Source organism: Solenopsis invicta, chromosome 4 (genome assembly GCF_016802725.1).
Source record: "Solenopsis invicta isolate M01_SB chromosome 4, UNIL_Sinv_3.0, whole genome shotgun sequence".
NCBI classification, from domain to species: Eukaryota; Metazoa; Arthropoda; class Insecta; order Hymenoptera; family Formicidae; genus Solenopsis; species Solenopsis invicta.
Window position 1 is genome coordinate 3,085,742 of NC_052667.1, and position 16,668 is coordinate 3,102,409.

Here is a 16,668-nt window from a genome sequence, read left to right on the forward strand (position 1 = left end):
AAATTATGTAACTTGTCCAGCGATTTTCTCAGAGATGGCGTATGGAGCCATTTTGCGAATTGCTCCAGCACGCAGGAGAAGGGTTAATTATTGATCGTAGATGCTCCGGCGCCTTGCTGCAGCCATCTACGCAACTTGGGGGTAAGTTTTTGGTCTCTGCTCTCCGAATTGGTCGGAGAATTGGTCGGTAACTCGCACGTATCTTTAATTAAAATATTAATTTGCAGAATTTCATTCGTTTTAAATTGTTCGTAGGCAAGTAGTGTTCAAAACATTTCTTTGTTCCAGTAAAAGACACACGATAACTTAGCTCACATATTTATTATTAATTAAAATTTATTATTTAATTTTTAATTGCACGGATTAAGTGGTCAACAATAATCGAGTTTAAACTTGTAAAAGAGTTTGTTTCTCTGAAGATTTGCTCTTTACGAAGCACTTTATATGTGTTTCCGGTGTGACGTTTCAAATTTTTACATGGTTGTTAAAATTCTCACTCGCCACTGTGCAAATCGAATTCCGTCTTACTCCCGTCGCGGTGCTTACTGATCTAACTACGGTTCGCCGCAAAGACCGATGAGAGATGAATCCCTTGCAAAGATGCGACTTTCCGAAACCAGTCCTCGCCCATTACCGGAATTACGAGCTGGTCAAACGCGTTCGCTTCCGTAACGGACGAACTGGTCTTGCGAATCGAGGTGCGCGCAGCATCGTGATGGACCAGAGAGCGGCGACCGGTTCGCATTACGCGCGAGAAAAGAATATCGGGGATTCAATTTGAGACCGGACATCGAGATGACCGACCGGTCCAGCAGATGTTACTTCAGCTGCTGGACTAGTAGCGATTATTAAACGTAAATGAAATGAACGGAAGGAGAAGAATGGGATGCGGATTCTGTTTTGTAGGACAAATTTTATTGTCACTCTCTTCCCGGACCATATAGAAATTTGTTTATTTGTTTCAAAGATACATTTATTGCTCGTGCAATATGAAACAAGTGTGCGCGCATTCGTGTCCAAAATAAGTTCTGTACCTCAGAGTCAAGCTATCGTATATTTGCTTCTCTTTTATTATTACAACAAGAAGTGCACTGTATTGTATTTATAAAAAATATAATGTTTTATACGTATTTGATAATATAAATTAGCACTTTTCTTTCTTATTAAAGACGTTTGTAAAAAATTTATTATAAAGTATATAAATATTTAACATTTACCTGTTTTGTAAATTTTTTCAAAACGATGTATGAATAAATGCGTAAAATCAGAGACGTCCCATTTCAGGCTTAAAAATAAGAAATCTATAATGCAAAAAAATAAAAATTTAAAATTAATTTTTTTTTGAATAATAAATATTTTTTACGATAGTTTGACTTTGAGGTGCAGATTAAATTAAAAGAGTAATAATTTAAGTAATAATTTAAGACAATATATTGACATAGAGTGTCTCGACGATAACGATTCATGCCATTGACGTCTATTTTGATAAATATGAATTTGATAAATGTATTCGCGCGAATAGTACAGAATGAATTTATGATTCATAAATAAATAAATGTTTGTTACATTAGTCAGGCATGTGTGAAGTAATTTACGTAATTAGAGGTACCATATTATTAGAGTAAATTACAATCGATCGAAAATACCGCACGTCGAACTAAATATCAGCTGATAATTGTTTGCCAGTGGTTATTTTAATTTGCTGAACGCAATAATCATTCTATCTTCTACAAGCATATTTTTTTACAGAGGATATTTGGTCAAGTTGTCACTCATCTAGCTAGTTGAAAATATAAGACAAAAGTCTCGCTAAAGCCGATACAGCACACGAATTTTGTACTTAAAAGATTCATGTTTCGAAACTTGATTTACAACAAAATCATCTCAAAATAATATACATGCATATGCGATTATCTGTGAAGCTTATGATGAAGCAATTTCTCATTTGTTCATGCTCGCAGAAATAAAATTCAAGCAACGTGTATATATTTCAACAGTTTTAATTATTTTTAGCGTGATAAAATTGTATTTCACTAAAGTTAGACCAAAGAAGTCCGGATTTTCGTTCTGTCCGGTTTGAAAATTTTATCTTTTTTGTACAATTTTCATATTTTTTTGCCATATATTTGTCAGGATGTACTCTGTAATCTATAATTTTTAATGATTATTTTCCGCAATACTATCAAATATATCGTTTGTACATAGCCGCAGACATTGTTTAAAATTTATAACATCCGTAATTAACAAAAGCAGTTAGCAATGATCAAAAATTCTCAAACAATAATTTCATCGCGCAATGTAAATAACGCAGTCCCTAAAGTCAAAGGAACGAAATTAAACTCGTTTAAAATGTGCAAGGGCTGATTAGTGCGTAAACACCGAGTAGTGGAGAGTCGCTTTGTAAACAATTAGTCGTCTGCAGGAGCCGCGAAGGTGGAGCATAGGCGGTGGCGATGTGTTAATAGGCCGCGATGAAGAATGAAACTTGCACGGCCACACCGGATATAATCCGCTGAAATGAAGCCGGTAAATAAATAATTAAATAATTAGCGCGCGCGCGCGCGCGCGGCAGTCGTCATGCCGCCAACTGTCGTGCGTTTTCTCAACCGCGCGTGTTTAACAGTCGCCGGCGTGAAAGAAAAGGTGAGAAAAAAGATGGTGCCTGCGGTAGAATTAGATGGGAAAGTGTTTGACCGTATTACGTTCGCGAACTACACCGAGGCCAGGGACAATTTCTTCGCGTTACCTCGCCGTCGTGAATTTCTCGTAAAGGCCTGAAAATAGCGAGCTACCCGCGTCCGGTGACTCTCAACCCTTCGTCTTCGCGAATTTTCGCCCTTCCGCGGAAATGCAAATTACGCGTTTTGCATAGTAGTGGCGAAATTTTTTTATTAGTGAGTTAAATGCGACATTTGGTGGTAAAATAAAAAGCGCTTTAATAGTGGCTTCATGAAAGTATTTCGTGAAAGATATAAATAACAACCTTGAAAGTATATCTTCATTAAATTTAATGTCGCGAATTTATTTTGAATATCCACAGACGTGTTTGTGTGGCGTAAGAAAATTTGTAGTTTGACGTATTATCGAGTTAATTATTTGATGAAGAATGAAATCCGGTTCATTGTTAATTACGATTACACTTTTTGATCTTATTTAATTTATTACAATTTTGCCATAATCAGTTACAGTTATATTACAATAGTTTTACTTCTTTATAATAGCATGAATCGTGTCATTGAAAATGTTTATTAGCTCGCGGACGAATTTCGCGAATAAAAGTCGAGATTGATATTTTGATCCTAACATATTCGTAAATATTAATTTATAAGTTGAATTTGTCCGTTAGTTAAATATCATATTTCTCTACTTCTGATTTTATTTGTAATGCAATCTTTCGTTTAAATGCATGCTTCGTCGAATCATGACAAATTAAAGACAATGTATAATGTTAGTTGTTGAGATCAATTTAATTTCAGTTGAAATTGTTTGAATTTTATTTGTAGAAATAAAATGTATCATGTAGATTATAATAATCATTAAAAATAAAAACGATGCGCGAATTAAGTTGTTGTTTAAATTAAAAATTTGGTATTAGCAACACGTGAATGATTGACATTTGTAAATGCGCGAGAGTTTAATACAAAAGAGATCGCCTACACGCTGACAAGCGTATGCCACGCGAAGAAAAAGACATCAAATATATTTAACAACATAGATTTTAATTTACAGTAGATGGACAGATTTGGATAGAATTTTTGTATTCTGTTTTTATATTTCTTTTCTTTCATTTTATGTGACTTTTTGGATAAATAGTAGAATTTGCAACATTATGTGAACATTATATAAACATGCGTATTTATGACATGAATTTTACATAAAATTGTAATCTTGAATTCTATTTTGTTCATTATAAATTTGTTCACTACTTTAACACAGCTTTTTTTTCTTTTGTTAAAATTTCTGTTTGTTAAAATAATGCCTGGAAGATGAAATAAAGAATATACTTTTATCTTTTCGTAAATCCGAAGTGTCTATAACTTTAGTTTTTTTTATAAAGTTCTTTAGGTTCTTTCTAACTTGTAGTTAAAATATTGATACTCTCTTTAACATTTTCAAAGTAATTAAACTTTGAGTAACTTAAAAAATTTGTAGATGAAAAAAGGGTGTACCGCGATGAACCCCAAGATATCAAGCGCTTCGGAGAAACAATTTAGCTGAAAAAAAAAAACAGTTGAGAAGTATAAGTTATATATGATTTTAATCAAGTTTCTTTCAACGAGCCAAATGTTTTCGCTACCGGGATCTCTCGCGACGCGTGTAAGCTTGCAAAATATTTGAACTCCCGTCCACCGTATTATTTACATGTTAAATCTCTGAGAGTCACCTAAGTCAGCGGGATGCGACGCGGGATATGAACTCTTCTTGGCCGTGTCTCTCCGCCGTTTCTACTTTACCGCCCTTCCGGTGGTGTGCGCGCGCGTGAAGCTAGAATGAGTAAAAAGGAAAAAAAAGAAGGATGCGGCAGAGCCGAGGGCGCAAGGGCGGGGTGTGACGCGAGCGTGTACCGTTTTATCGCGCGGTTTATCTCGCTGCCTCGCATCCCGTCGCCGTCCTGAAGCCCGGCATTTGCCCCGCGGCCGTCGAGACGGGGTAAGAACGCTAATTGGGAACCCGAGGCCGTTTCTTCCACCCGTCTTGGGGAAAAAAAAACGCGCGACTCCCTCTGCCCTCTGCCCTCTGCCGTCTGCCGGTTTTTTACTGACGCCCCCGTTAAAACAGATTAAGGCTCCGAGTCCTTCGCGCGCTCACTTACGCAGCTCGCGTTAATTTGAATATATGCATGTTGATTCGGAGAGAATTTCGTGATACGCGATTAACACAGAAGTCAGACTTATATTTTAACGCATCGCTCGTGCTTCCCAGCTTATTTTTTATGTGCTCGTTTACGGGATATGGACGAACCGGGTCGTTTTATTACTTTTTAGCCTGAATTTCAAGGCACGTGTGTGTCACAGATTGCATTGGAGCATATGGATTTTAGCATTAACGACGATTAAATTTAAATAGCGATTTAATTGAGATTTATCAGAAGATATGATTTACCGAAATGAATATTTAAGAATTCATGTCGATTTATTTCGATCTTGAATAGCTTCATTCGACAGCTTCAAAATATTTCTTAGATTAATTGAAATTAAAACGAGCGAGCGTGTGTATACAGGCAACTAAATTGCATCGCATGGGAGATTTCAGTCATTTTACGATAAAGTGAATAATTTGAGTTGCTATGTAAACGATAATATTAATTTGTGATATATGTATTTTAATTCCGGGATTACGTAGAGGTTTATTATATACCTCTCGTATGTTATGTCTCGTTATAAATTTCGTTCGTACGTCCTGACAACTTGATGAAATTATGTAAAAGCTAATTTTCAATTTGCGCATACTCCCAAAAACCCGCATGCAATAATCAAACGCTTTTAATACAAGAATACCAAGCACTTCTGTAAGACAGATTTATATGTTTTCCTTCACCGACTGTACATAGTCGAGGTTTCGAAACGGAAAAAGTTTTGTCCATTGAACGGGTTTGAACTTTTGGTCAACCCCGAACGCGGAGGGTTGGGAAAGGAAGGCGATGGCAACAAGGGATTTAAAGAATTCATGTAGGTAGTGCCGGAAGTTAAGGTCGCTGCATAGGGGCGTGGCAGTGCTTTAAGTAGTAGGACCATAACTTGTTTAATGGCGTGCTGCACTCTCGAAAAATGGAGCAGTCCTAATTTATTTTTATCATTTTAAATCGTAGTCGCGGCTCGTTGTCATTGCGTCGATAGAGTTGAATTTTCAATAACTCGTTTCGTTTATCATTGTTCATTGATCTTTTTTTATAGATTTTAATTAACTTTAATCGGACGAAAATCGCAATTATGTATAAATGTAGAATACTTGCGCTGAATGCAAATAGCAAAATTTAATAAAGAAACATGGGGAAAAGGTTTTGTAGCTTTTGAAGAGTCTATCTAAAAAGTAATGCTTATAAATAAACTAATAACAAGAGTAAATGTAAATAAAAGTTGAAAAACTCGGAAATAAGCATTGTAACGTGATCTTTTTTTTACACAGTATGTATATTCGATTATTTTAAGATAATGAAAGTTTCTTTTAGTGCATATTCTCGTCGCGCTCATTAAAGTTTTCCCACTGTAAGAGAGATAAAAGCTGGTAAGGAAATTACGTTAAAAGTTTCTCCGCCAGCAAAAATTTTTCCCCTTGCTGAACATGTTCGAATAATATAATTAAGGCGCTAAACTAAACTAGAACTATTTTTGTCGCATTACTACAGTTATACGTTGAAAAACATGGAAAAATTAAAATCTTTTTTATTAAAAAACTTTAAATGTTTCTATTGATGTACGTACACATTGTGAAAAGAAAATTGCTTATTACAGTAACAGTATTTTCTAAATTTTTCCATGATTAGCTAAAATTTAATAGTTTAAAAGTGTGAAAAAAATATTAATACAATCATGTATTTTATTCCTCATGTTTCATGCCTTATTATGCCAATTTTTTTATGTGTATTTTTAAAGTTAATTAATTTCATACGTATTTTCTATATGTTGAAATTTGATTTTTGTCTTTAAATAAAAACAAGTAGAAAGTTTTTTTGCTGTTAAACAGTCTTCAGAAAGTATGAAGTGAATCAGTTTAGATCCTTGATCCGCGAATCCTATTTTTAATTTATTTTTATCTGATCCTCGAATTATAGATCTTATTTATCATGACGCGCTGCCATCTCATTCTACCGATAAATGTCGTCGAAAGATGCGCGTATGTTCTCTTTTACAAAAAAGGCAATTTAATCCTGCAAGTCCATTTTCACGGTTTACCAGCGAAAGTATACTTTTGCTCCGTCCACATTTCATTGTTGCAAAAACATTTTTTTTTTTTTTTTTTCGAGTCAGCGGTTATTTCTTCAGTGGTAAGGCCGCGGCGGCTACGAGGTCGTTCTGGATAATTTTCGGAAGGGTCGCGCACGGCGACCGCCGCAGAAAACGCTTGAAGTGGCCTCCACTTTTGCGTGGGTTTATGCTTTCCGGTTCCTCCCGTCGCTATTATCCGGGCCTCCTCTGTTCTCCAGTCGTTGTGCCTGAAACAATAAAACACGTTCATGAATGAAACCCTTCTCCGGCCATCACCGCACCCTTCTCCCGTCCCGTGGCAGTGCGTTCCGACACCCTTGCACCCCGTCCGCGCCCTCAGGAGTGGCCTACCACCCTCTTTTAACGCGCTTTATCATACTCCTTCCATTCATTCGCGGCCGCTGGTAATAAAGTCAAAGGTAGGACGCGGGTGATGGAAGTCGGAGGTCGGGGTCGGAAGATCTTCCTACGTGACTTCACATACGCATGTAGGCGCATCCGTACGCACGCACGCACGCACGCACGCACGCACGCAATGTGCGTGAAGAAAAGTCATGCAGTACCTTGTACTCGTAAGGGGACGAGCTCCGATAATTATATTTAGAAAGAAGACTTGAGCTTTTCAAATGACAGAGCTCTACCCTCTTCATTACTTTCTATAATAATTGCTCCGTAGCTTCATTTTCACTCCATTTTATCATTACTATATTACATTTGTAAGAGGAGAAACGTGATATATAATATTTTCATGGTGTGATAGGATTACCATTGTAACTGGTTTAGAAAATCAATGTTGCAGAATTAAATGAGCTATTTAATCTTTGAAATATGATAATATGAGTAAATTTATGTTGCTTCCGCGGTATCTATAAGATTCAAAACTCGTGCATCAGAGGCATAATGGTGCGCGATTCGCTGGCAAGGAGCGCGAACTGTATGCAGTCGAGAGCGAGACCGAGTGTATCTTCGTGCATTATAAAAGGGCTCCTTTGCCTCCCATCGAGGAAACGAATAGGTGCATTTAAATGTTAAGAGACACTCGAGATGCAGGAGAGTGAGAAGGGGAGGGAGGAAGACAGAGTTGGCGAGAAACCCCGGGAGTTGTAATATAGATAGATATGTATATATACATACATATGTACATATACACATATATATCTGCGTATATACTTATGTACCTATAGCGAGAGGAGAGAGAAGACATAGAAGGAGCAGAGAGAGAAAGCTCCTCATTCGTAGCACAGACCTAGAGATCGCAGTGGGCATCCATTGGCCAGAACTATGGGGTGGGTTGGCAGCGCTATGGGCTACTATCGGCTCCTTGGGGATGTTTCCACCCCTATTTCTACCAACTACCCCCTTACGGTGTACACCGAATACACTGGTATAGTTATACAGACTCGTACGTGCCGGGCTGTTGGGTATTGATCGTCGTTGGCTCCAGAATACCACGTTCTACCTACTTCTCCTTCACCTGCAGTAACGCGTCCTTACACATCCTTGCTCGTCCTTCCGCGGCCCGAGTCGCATCCCGTACCGTCCCATCCCACGATTCGATTTTCTGTACCGGCCAGTTGCCCGGAGCGAGGTCGAGTAGTGCTCGATATCGATTAAATGCGTCAATTCGACGAGGAACTTGCACAGAACTTCTGTAGTTTCTATAAATACTAATCGAAATAATAGATTCTTTAAATTTCTTTTTTTGCTTTTAAAAGATGTCACACGTGATTATATCCGTAGATTTTATTTAGAAATTTTCTTTATTTTTTAGTAAATATTAAACTATTATTTTTTTTTGTTTTAATATTTAAAGTTAAAAATAAATCTTGATAATCAAGTTTCAAATTAAAGTAATGTACAAGGCACGTGAAGCTGTCGGATGTTGAAATGAATTAAACAATATTACGCTTAAAGAATTTTCATGTAACAACCAGAGACATGTTAATTGTAAGATTAGCACGATTAGGAAGACGATGGTCATAACGTAGATACGCAATTGTGATTTTTTTGAATTCCATAGCCACTTTCTCGCAGAAAACGTTTGTGAAATCAAATGGAAGTACAGTGGGGGAGAAACCAGAAAAGGGGAGAAAAAGAAGTAGCGCGATAGAAGAAGGGAGAGACCATCTGCCGTAATCGAAGATTCTTATCTTTATTGGTGGAATACCGCGTACCTTCGGAAGTGAAAGGGCTGATTGGAATGAGGACATTCCTTTCTCTGACAGGATTGGGTTTCTCCGATTAAGGATCTAATACTTACTTCCAATCTGTCCTGCAGCCACCTATCATTTCTCTTTCATTCTCTGTCTTTCTACTACTCTTCCTTCACATACTTAAACGAGATGCTTACACTCGCAAATAAATGCAAATGTGTGCTTGATGTGGGTTAGCTGAGAAACTATTTGCAACGGTTCTTCGTGTAAAACCGAGCGTTACCAAAGCCCTTATAATTAAATCAGACACTTAAAATGTAATTGTAGTATGCAAATGAACTTAAAAATTTTTGAATAAAATTCTCAAAATGCAATCGAGATAGAAGTAGTTATTACAGGTAATGCGCGATAATAAGATTGCTGGATTTTATTATTAATATAATTAGAAAATAATATATCGTTAAAAATTTCTTCTCTTACCAAAAAAATAAAAGATAGAGCAAAATGCAATAATTATTGCTTTGAAAAAGATTAGATTAATTTTTACTTTACCTCAATAGATGTGTAATACACTTTTTCCGCACATCTTTTCATAAAAACAGTAGTAAATAAAGGTGATTGAATTATGAGATATAAACTCAATCTTTTTCTACTGCTGAAGCACCGCGGCGCGTTGCGATCAGCTACGAGAGGGTCAAGTGATTTCTGCCGGACTTTCTTATTTCTATCGAATCGCGCTAATTTTGTGCAGTAAGCTTATAATTGAAATTCTGTTTTATAATACATGATTTAAAAAAAAAATACCAAACACAATTATAACATTTGTGAAACAAGTAGTAAATTCCATTGCATTTTATATATACGTGTTGCAACTTTAAATAATTTGCATAATGTAAGAAATATATTATCTAAGGAATGTACGAACAGAGGTAATCTAATTAAGAGATTTCTTTCAAGTTTCAACGATGAGAAATTTTCCAAGCTACTTTGGCGTCTTTCCATGTTTCCTTCGGCTGGAGGGGGTAAGTCAGAATAGTGTATAAAGGGGGTGGGGCGAATGGTGTGGGGAGCCACATTTTCCAGAGAGGGTAAGACGAGGGACTGCGAGGGTTACGTGGTGGTAGTGATGGTGGTGGTGGCAGTCTAACGTTCGCAGGGGGAATACAGGGGAGACTCGAAAGGAAAGGCGGGGTAACAAGATGGCCGCGGCCACTGGCGAAGTAGGGGAAGTAAGACATTTAGCCGTAAACAAGAGGTTGCTCCCCTACGTGGTATGTCTACCGTACCGAAAAAGTAACGTCCACGAGTATCTTCGTTTCGATTAGCACTCTTCGCGCTCCTACGATTACACGGCGACGTCTCAACGTGGCAGTTTGCAAGCAACTTGACAATAATACGATTTTCATCCGCTAATACGTGTATGATGTCTGTTTCCGGATAATTAGTCGGGCATTACCGGTCCTACCTAACATATAGGAAAACGTGGTATTAGTTGTTTGTAAGCTCATTTTGAAGCGTCCTGTAAGAGGCACCTACGGCGCACCCCCAGATGTGAGTAACCCCGTGGTCGCTCTCACACGCATCCAAATTAACTCCCGGCTCTGTTCTATTAATTAATCTCATTACGTTAATATCACCGCGGGTCCGAAACCCGGATCTTTTGTATCGCGCGTATCTGTCAACGCGCGATGTTTCCGTGTCGCGGATATCACAGACGTGTTTAGAAAGCCATTAGCTCTATTCGAAAATTGTTTCCTTATCAAGCGATTCTATCGCGGCACGCGCGCGATGACTAATTAAATAATAATTTACAAATGAATTTTAAAATCTAGGACACGTATATAAATTTATAAGAAATATCAAGCATTCTGTTTTCACGGTTTAGAGCGCTTCTCCATTTTAATTATGTTACAAATAAATTAAAATTCTTTAGGCAAGTTATCTCAACTAACGCGCCTTCCAATAAATGTTTATCTTATTCTATATATTTCATGTAAGAATTGCAATATTCCATGTGTATTAACGCACGGTGGAAACAAGTTTTTTTTTAGGGAAGAAAGTCGGTCATCGATTACAAAACGCGATTCTCGAGGAACCGATGCGTGCGCGTTACGCCGATTATTGCTACCACATTATCTACGTCAGCTTATACCAAATTTTGGTTAATAACTACTGGCACGGTAATCCTTTATTATGGAGCGGCAGAATCGCATTAGCATAAAAACGTAATTATACCGGCGCGTCAGAGTGCGCTATTCGTAATATTCTGTAATACGGCGGAATAGTCGAACGCCTCTCGATAATTCTGTCTCAGTCGCGCGTGCACAAGTTTCCACCAGCCCATGGGACCCGTACCCCATACTCTATGTTTGGATCTTGTACAGACATTCCATTATGTGAACGTATTAAATTTTTTTCTTTCATGATTGGTTTCATTGCATTAATTCCACTTTAGGCGATTTATAATTAGCGTCAGATCTCAATATCGAATTGTATGTGTACATTATATTTGTATATATATTTTCTGATATGTACATTGAGAAATAGTTGTTTTAACTGAAAAACATTTTTTTCTTAAAATCATATATTTTAATACAAGCATTTTAATACAATTGTTTATTCTCTCTAAGTAAAAATATTTACTCTTAAGTAAATAAATATATTATCTTAAGTATATAATTTTATATTTTTACATTTTTTATATTTAAATAATGATTTTACAAATTAATGATAAATAAGTTAATGATATTATTAAGCTATGATATTATAATTAAATTATTTTCTTAGATTAAAAAATCCGATTACCTTGAATAACAAAATTGTCTAACAGTAAATATTTTCTAGAACTTCAAGAAAAAATTACTTGAATAAAAATTAATTCTTCATTTTATTTATTGTACATAAATAATTCAATTAAGAAATTTTCAACTTGACTGCAAGTAAATAATATGAGATCCATCGAGTGAGTAATTTTTTTGTACTAAGTAAAATTTTTTTGTTGTAAGATATTTTTTCTCTCATCGGACTTCAAGCATGAAAAATTATATAAATTGAATTTAAAAAAAATGAGAAAAATAATATAAATCAAAAATAGTTTTTAGGGATCTAATATAATACTATAATAAAATTAATATTACAGCAATTTGATTAGATTTAAATTACTTAGCTTGTGTTTAATACTACTGTAAATAATTAACTTTAATTTTCGCAATTTTCTTTTCTCTCTCCCGAACAAGAATTATTTTTTACTTGTATGACGTTTCTTGCTGGATGCGATATATAATTTATGTATTCCAAGTCTTTATAAATGTTTTCCGTGATACGCAGTAAGAGCACGTAAAATTATAAAAATAGATTTCTGTCACAAATCATGAAGATGATTAAAAATGAGTTTTACACGAAAAAAAGAATAGAAAATTCGATAAATCTTGAGGATTATTACGGACGATTTTCTATTACTTTCGATTTGTCATCTTTAATGTTTCTCAGCGCTCTCACGACTTGCAGAAAGAAGCAGATCCCCTACTATTACACGCGAATGTATCTGCCTACGTGCTCGGATAAACAGCGTGACGCTGCGGTGAGAAAGCACGCGACCTTCTTTTTCTTGCCGGTCTGCGATCGCGAGGAGGCGAGCGGGTAGCGAGCGGTATGATCGATCCGACGGTAACGCGTCAGCCGGTACTCGGGCGGAAAATAGCGTTCGGTGGATGTTGACTACGGCGGCTCTACCCTTCGACAACTCGAACGAGAATGCCCGGTTGGATGTACATAGCTTTACAGGAAGTCACTCTGTACCTTCGTTGAATGACCAGTAACACACATGCTCGCCGTGGCACGTCTGTGTATGCTCGCGCGCGTGTTTTCTCCTCGCGCTCGATGTGTGCGTGCTACGTTCCGCGCACCGACACCATCGAAGCGCGCGTTTTTGTGTGCGTGCGTGCACGCGTTCACGCGCTTGTGTTGGTGCACGGACCGCATACGTAGTGGCGCGGGGCAGACGGGACACGGAGGAGGGTGGTGGTGGTAGCTGCCCGGACAGAGAAATGAGAATAGTGTCGGTCTACGAGCTGAGTGGAGTTGGTGAGCAAATTGCTCAAAGTAATTAATCGCTTTTGCCGGGTTGGCTTGCCACGCTGCCGGCTGAAGCTCATCCGAGGGGTGGCACCAGGTACCCCTGGAAAAGCTATCGAGGGACTCGCTTAAAATGGCCGACTTAGCGTCTAGCTTCGGCGAAATGCCCGGGTGACAATAGCAGAGTTCGTGTGTACACACACGACGCTCGGCTTCTAAGAAAGTCGTCTTGGCAGTTTTATTTTAACAAGTAGTCAAATTCCCATATAATCAGCCAGGTGCATGATACATTCTCGGTCGTTTATTCATAAGTTTACTGGATTTTATCTATGTATATGTTCCATGAGGATAAAAGATAATGTAATAATCACATACCGTTCCTCGTTAAAACTCGGTCGATTTCTAAGAGAAAGTCGTCTTGGCAGCTTTATTTTAAAAAGTAGTACAGTTCCCATATAATCAGCCAAGTGCACGATATTGTACATTCTCGGTTGTTTATTCATAAGTAGTAAAATTCCCATATAATCAGCCAAGTGCATGATGTATGCTCGGTTGTTTATTCGTATAAATCAATTTTTTATTTACGTATATAAATTTCATGTGACGATGAAAAATATAATAATGCATTACCTCTCTTCTTTAAAAGCACGAATAGAAGAAGCAAAAAAGGATATCTCTACGATATCATTTTTATAACGTTGTTAATGTACTTGCACATTTATGTCAGTTGCCTGTTGTTTGATGTCTAGAAAGCATTATACATGCGCGGTAAAGTATAATAATATCGCTGATGAGTGTGTTAGAAATTTAGTAACATCGGTTTTAGGATCGGACATGTAAAGTTTGAAGTACTCGTTATCCTCTTTCGTACGTTCGCCATGCAACTTTTCGAAACATCGTTGGTGGGTTTGAATCTACATATCGTTTTATTCCATTCGCGCGGTACAAACTCATTCCGGATAACTTTGCCACGTTGGAGTGGTCTCTTACGTATCTTTAAAGCATAAATACGTGTTTATCGCTGGCAAAATACGATGATAAATTTCAATGATTTACATAATACCGTGTAAAAAGGAGACGTATAGCTATATAAATTATTTTTCTCAAATTATTTCACGAATGTACAATTAACTTACGAGCTTGTGTCAATCAAATGTACAATATATTCAGTTCACAAATTTTACTATAATGTCGCAAAAGTTATTTCTGCATAATTCTAATCTAAAACATTTATGCGGGCAGAATCAGCAGTTTCTGAGCACAATAGCTGAGATTTTCTGTTCGTCAAATATCTTGTTCTTCTTCGTGAAATGAGAATTGTATAATAATAAGAAAAAAATATAAAAAGAAAGATAAAAAAATATATAAAGTTAATTACTTTCTTAATTTGATAAATTATTATTGTTATCGTTAGCGATATTTTAACATCTTAACATAGCGAATTCGATCGGAAAAACTTTATGTTAATATCGCAAAGTTTAATCACGTTGAGAAGAAGCATTAGGCCAATATATATGAACGAGCATCAATATCGTCATTTATATAATTACAAAGATAATGAGCTAATGGGAGCAAGTAGATCAACTACTTATTCTACCACAAATAAACAAGTGTAAAATGTTGAAAGTAGGTGAAACCTCGTTCTGGCATGCGGTTTGAATTTTGTAGAGGATGAAAACGGAGCAATTTGGAAAATTAGCTCTCGTCCCCGGTGACGTTCGGTAGGTCGGTGGCGTATCTTCGCCTGGAGACGTCATGTCTCGTGAGATCCTACCGCAGGCATCGCGTGTACATCGCGGTGGTTTCGCGGAAACTGCATCAGGATAGACGCATGCGCGCTGATCGCGGCCTCCCCCCGGTCACGGGGGGTGGCTGGACGAAAGGCACGAAAGAGCGAAGGGCGGGAGAGAGCGGGGGCGACTAAGACAGACTGTGAGGAAGGCGCGAGCGAAGAACGAAGAGGCCGGTCTCAACAACGGCGCGAAATAGATGCGGCGGAACGAGCGAGAACGTGCCGAGAGGACAATCGGCTAAGGGGGAAAGCGCAAACGAAGGGCGAAGACGAAGACCCGATGTAATGAGAACCCAATGTAAACGAAACGACGCACACAAGGGACGTAATCGGACGGAGAATGAATATCTTAGATGATATAAACGTAAAACTGTAAAATGATAGCAAAGACATGGAAAAAGGAGGAAATAAGGAAATTAACAGATTAGAAAAAGAGTGTGGATGTGGAAAGATGAGAGATACGAAAGATGATATGTTAATGAGAAAGTTGAAGGTAAGAAAAGCTTTTAAATAATATGAAAAGGTGACGATTTGGCTCTAAGATAACAAAGATGTGTAAAAGGAAGCAAATAAATGAATTAAAAGATAGACAAAAGATGACGTTAAGGCAAGGAGGAGAAGAGTGTGAGAAATGTGCAGATGAAAGGATCACACGGATATATCCCTCTGTTGTGTTAGAAAGCAAGAAAGTAAGTGAACGTGTCGGTCGAGTTTTCAGCCGAGCCTGGAGAGACGAAGAGAGTGGGATAAGAAAACGGCGACGAGAATCGGTCGGGCGACTTTCTACCTTGGGAAGGCAGCCAGAGCTGACTACCACCGTCTAGCACAGCGCCTAGAAAAGGGGGTGGGTGCTTTCATCCGCGGAACTGGGCGCGACTAACCTCTATCGATCGTAAGAAGACTTCCACACCTACGAACCTCACACTTCCTCGCGCCGCGTCCTATACTGGGTGGATCGCGTATAAATAAATAAACCGGCCGAGGCACCTGAGCGGCTGCCCATCCGCGTGATTGCACGCAGCGTTCCATTACTCATGCTACTTCATAGCTTCCCGGTTGATTTCGCACCTCGTAAGTTCTTCTCGCGTCTGATAGGTTACTCAACTTCCACGCTTATAATGGAAACGTATATTTAGATCAACATTAATACTATTAAATTATATTAAAGTGTAGCAGAGTATTAATGAGATTTAAGTAAAAGATACTTAAAAGAAATTGTTACGTGCAGCTTTGAAGGTTTAGAAAATTGCGTGGAGCACTTGTATTTTCTATACTACGATATATTTTTACTTGATGTCAAATCGTATCTCTTAATCTTAATTTATTTTAATTGATATAATTTATAATCTTCTTCTATAAACGATGTTTAAACGTAAAGGTGATAAAGTGTATTCCGGGACTGTCGTATACTTATTTATAACATTGTTGATCAACTTTATAAAACGAGGTATCTAATCTTTTTTATAACAATAATTATTTAAGTAGTTTAATACGATAACAAGTGGTCGATTATTCTTTTATGAGTGTAACGTGTTCCGTTTCTGTAAAGTGGTCGGCTATTAATTACGACGCTGCACGTCTGCAGCGCGCGTTGCACGTAGGTGCATAAAAACCGGGGTTGAAGCGTTCTTAAATCACTTTATGCGAGCGCACGTCGTGTCGCCGCGACGACTCGTGCTCCCGGCGAGTCGGTTGGCGTTCCTCGCCACATTTAAATCCCTTT

At 37.7% G+C, this 16,668-nt stretch overlaps 1 long non-coding RNA gene across 1 annotated transcript in view; it reads right to left on the bottom strand.

The window, feature by feature from the left end:
* Positions 1–928: 928 nt before the first annotated feature.
* LOC113003594 overlaps positions 929–16,668 on the bottom strand; it is a 29,527-nt gene continuing 13,787 nt past the window's right edge. Inside the window, exon 2 of the long non-coding RNA XR_003268581.2 lies at positions 929–7,153. This is a non-coding gene — a long non-coding RNA (uncharacterized LOC113003594). The remainder of the gene's footprint in view (positions 7,154–16,668) is intronic.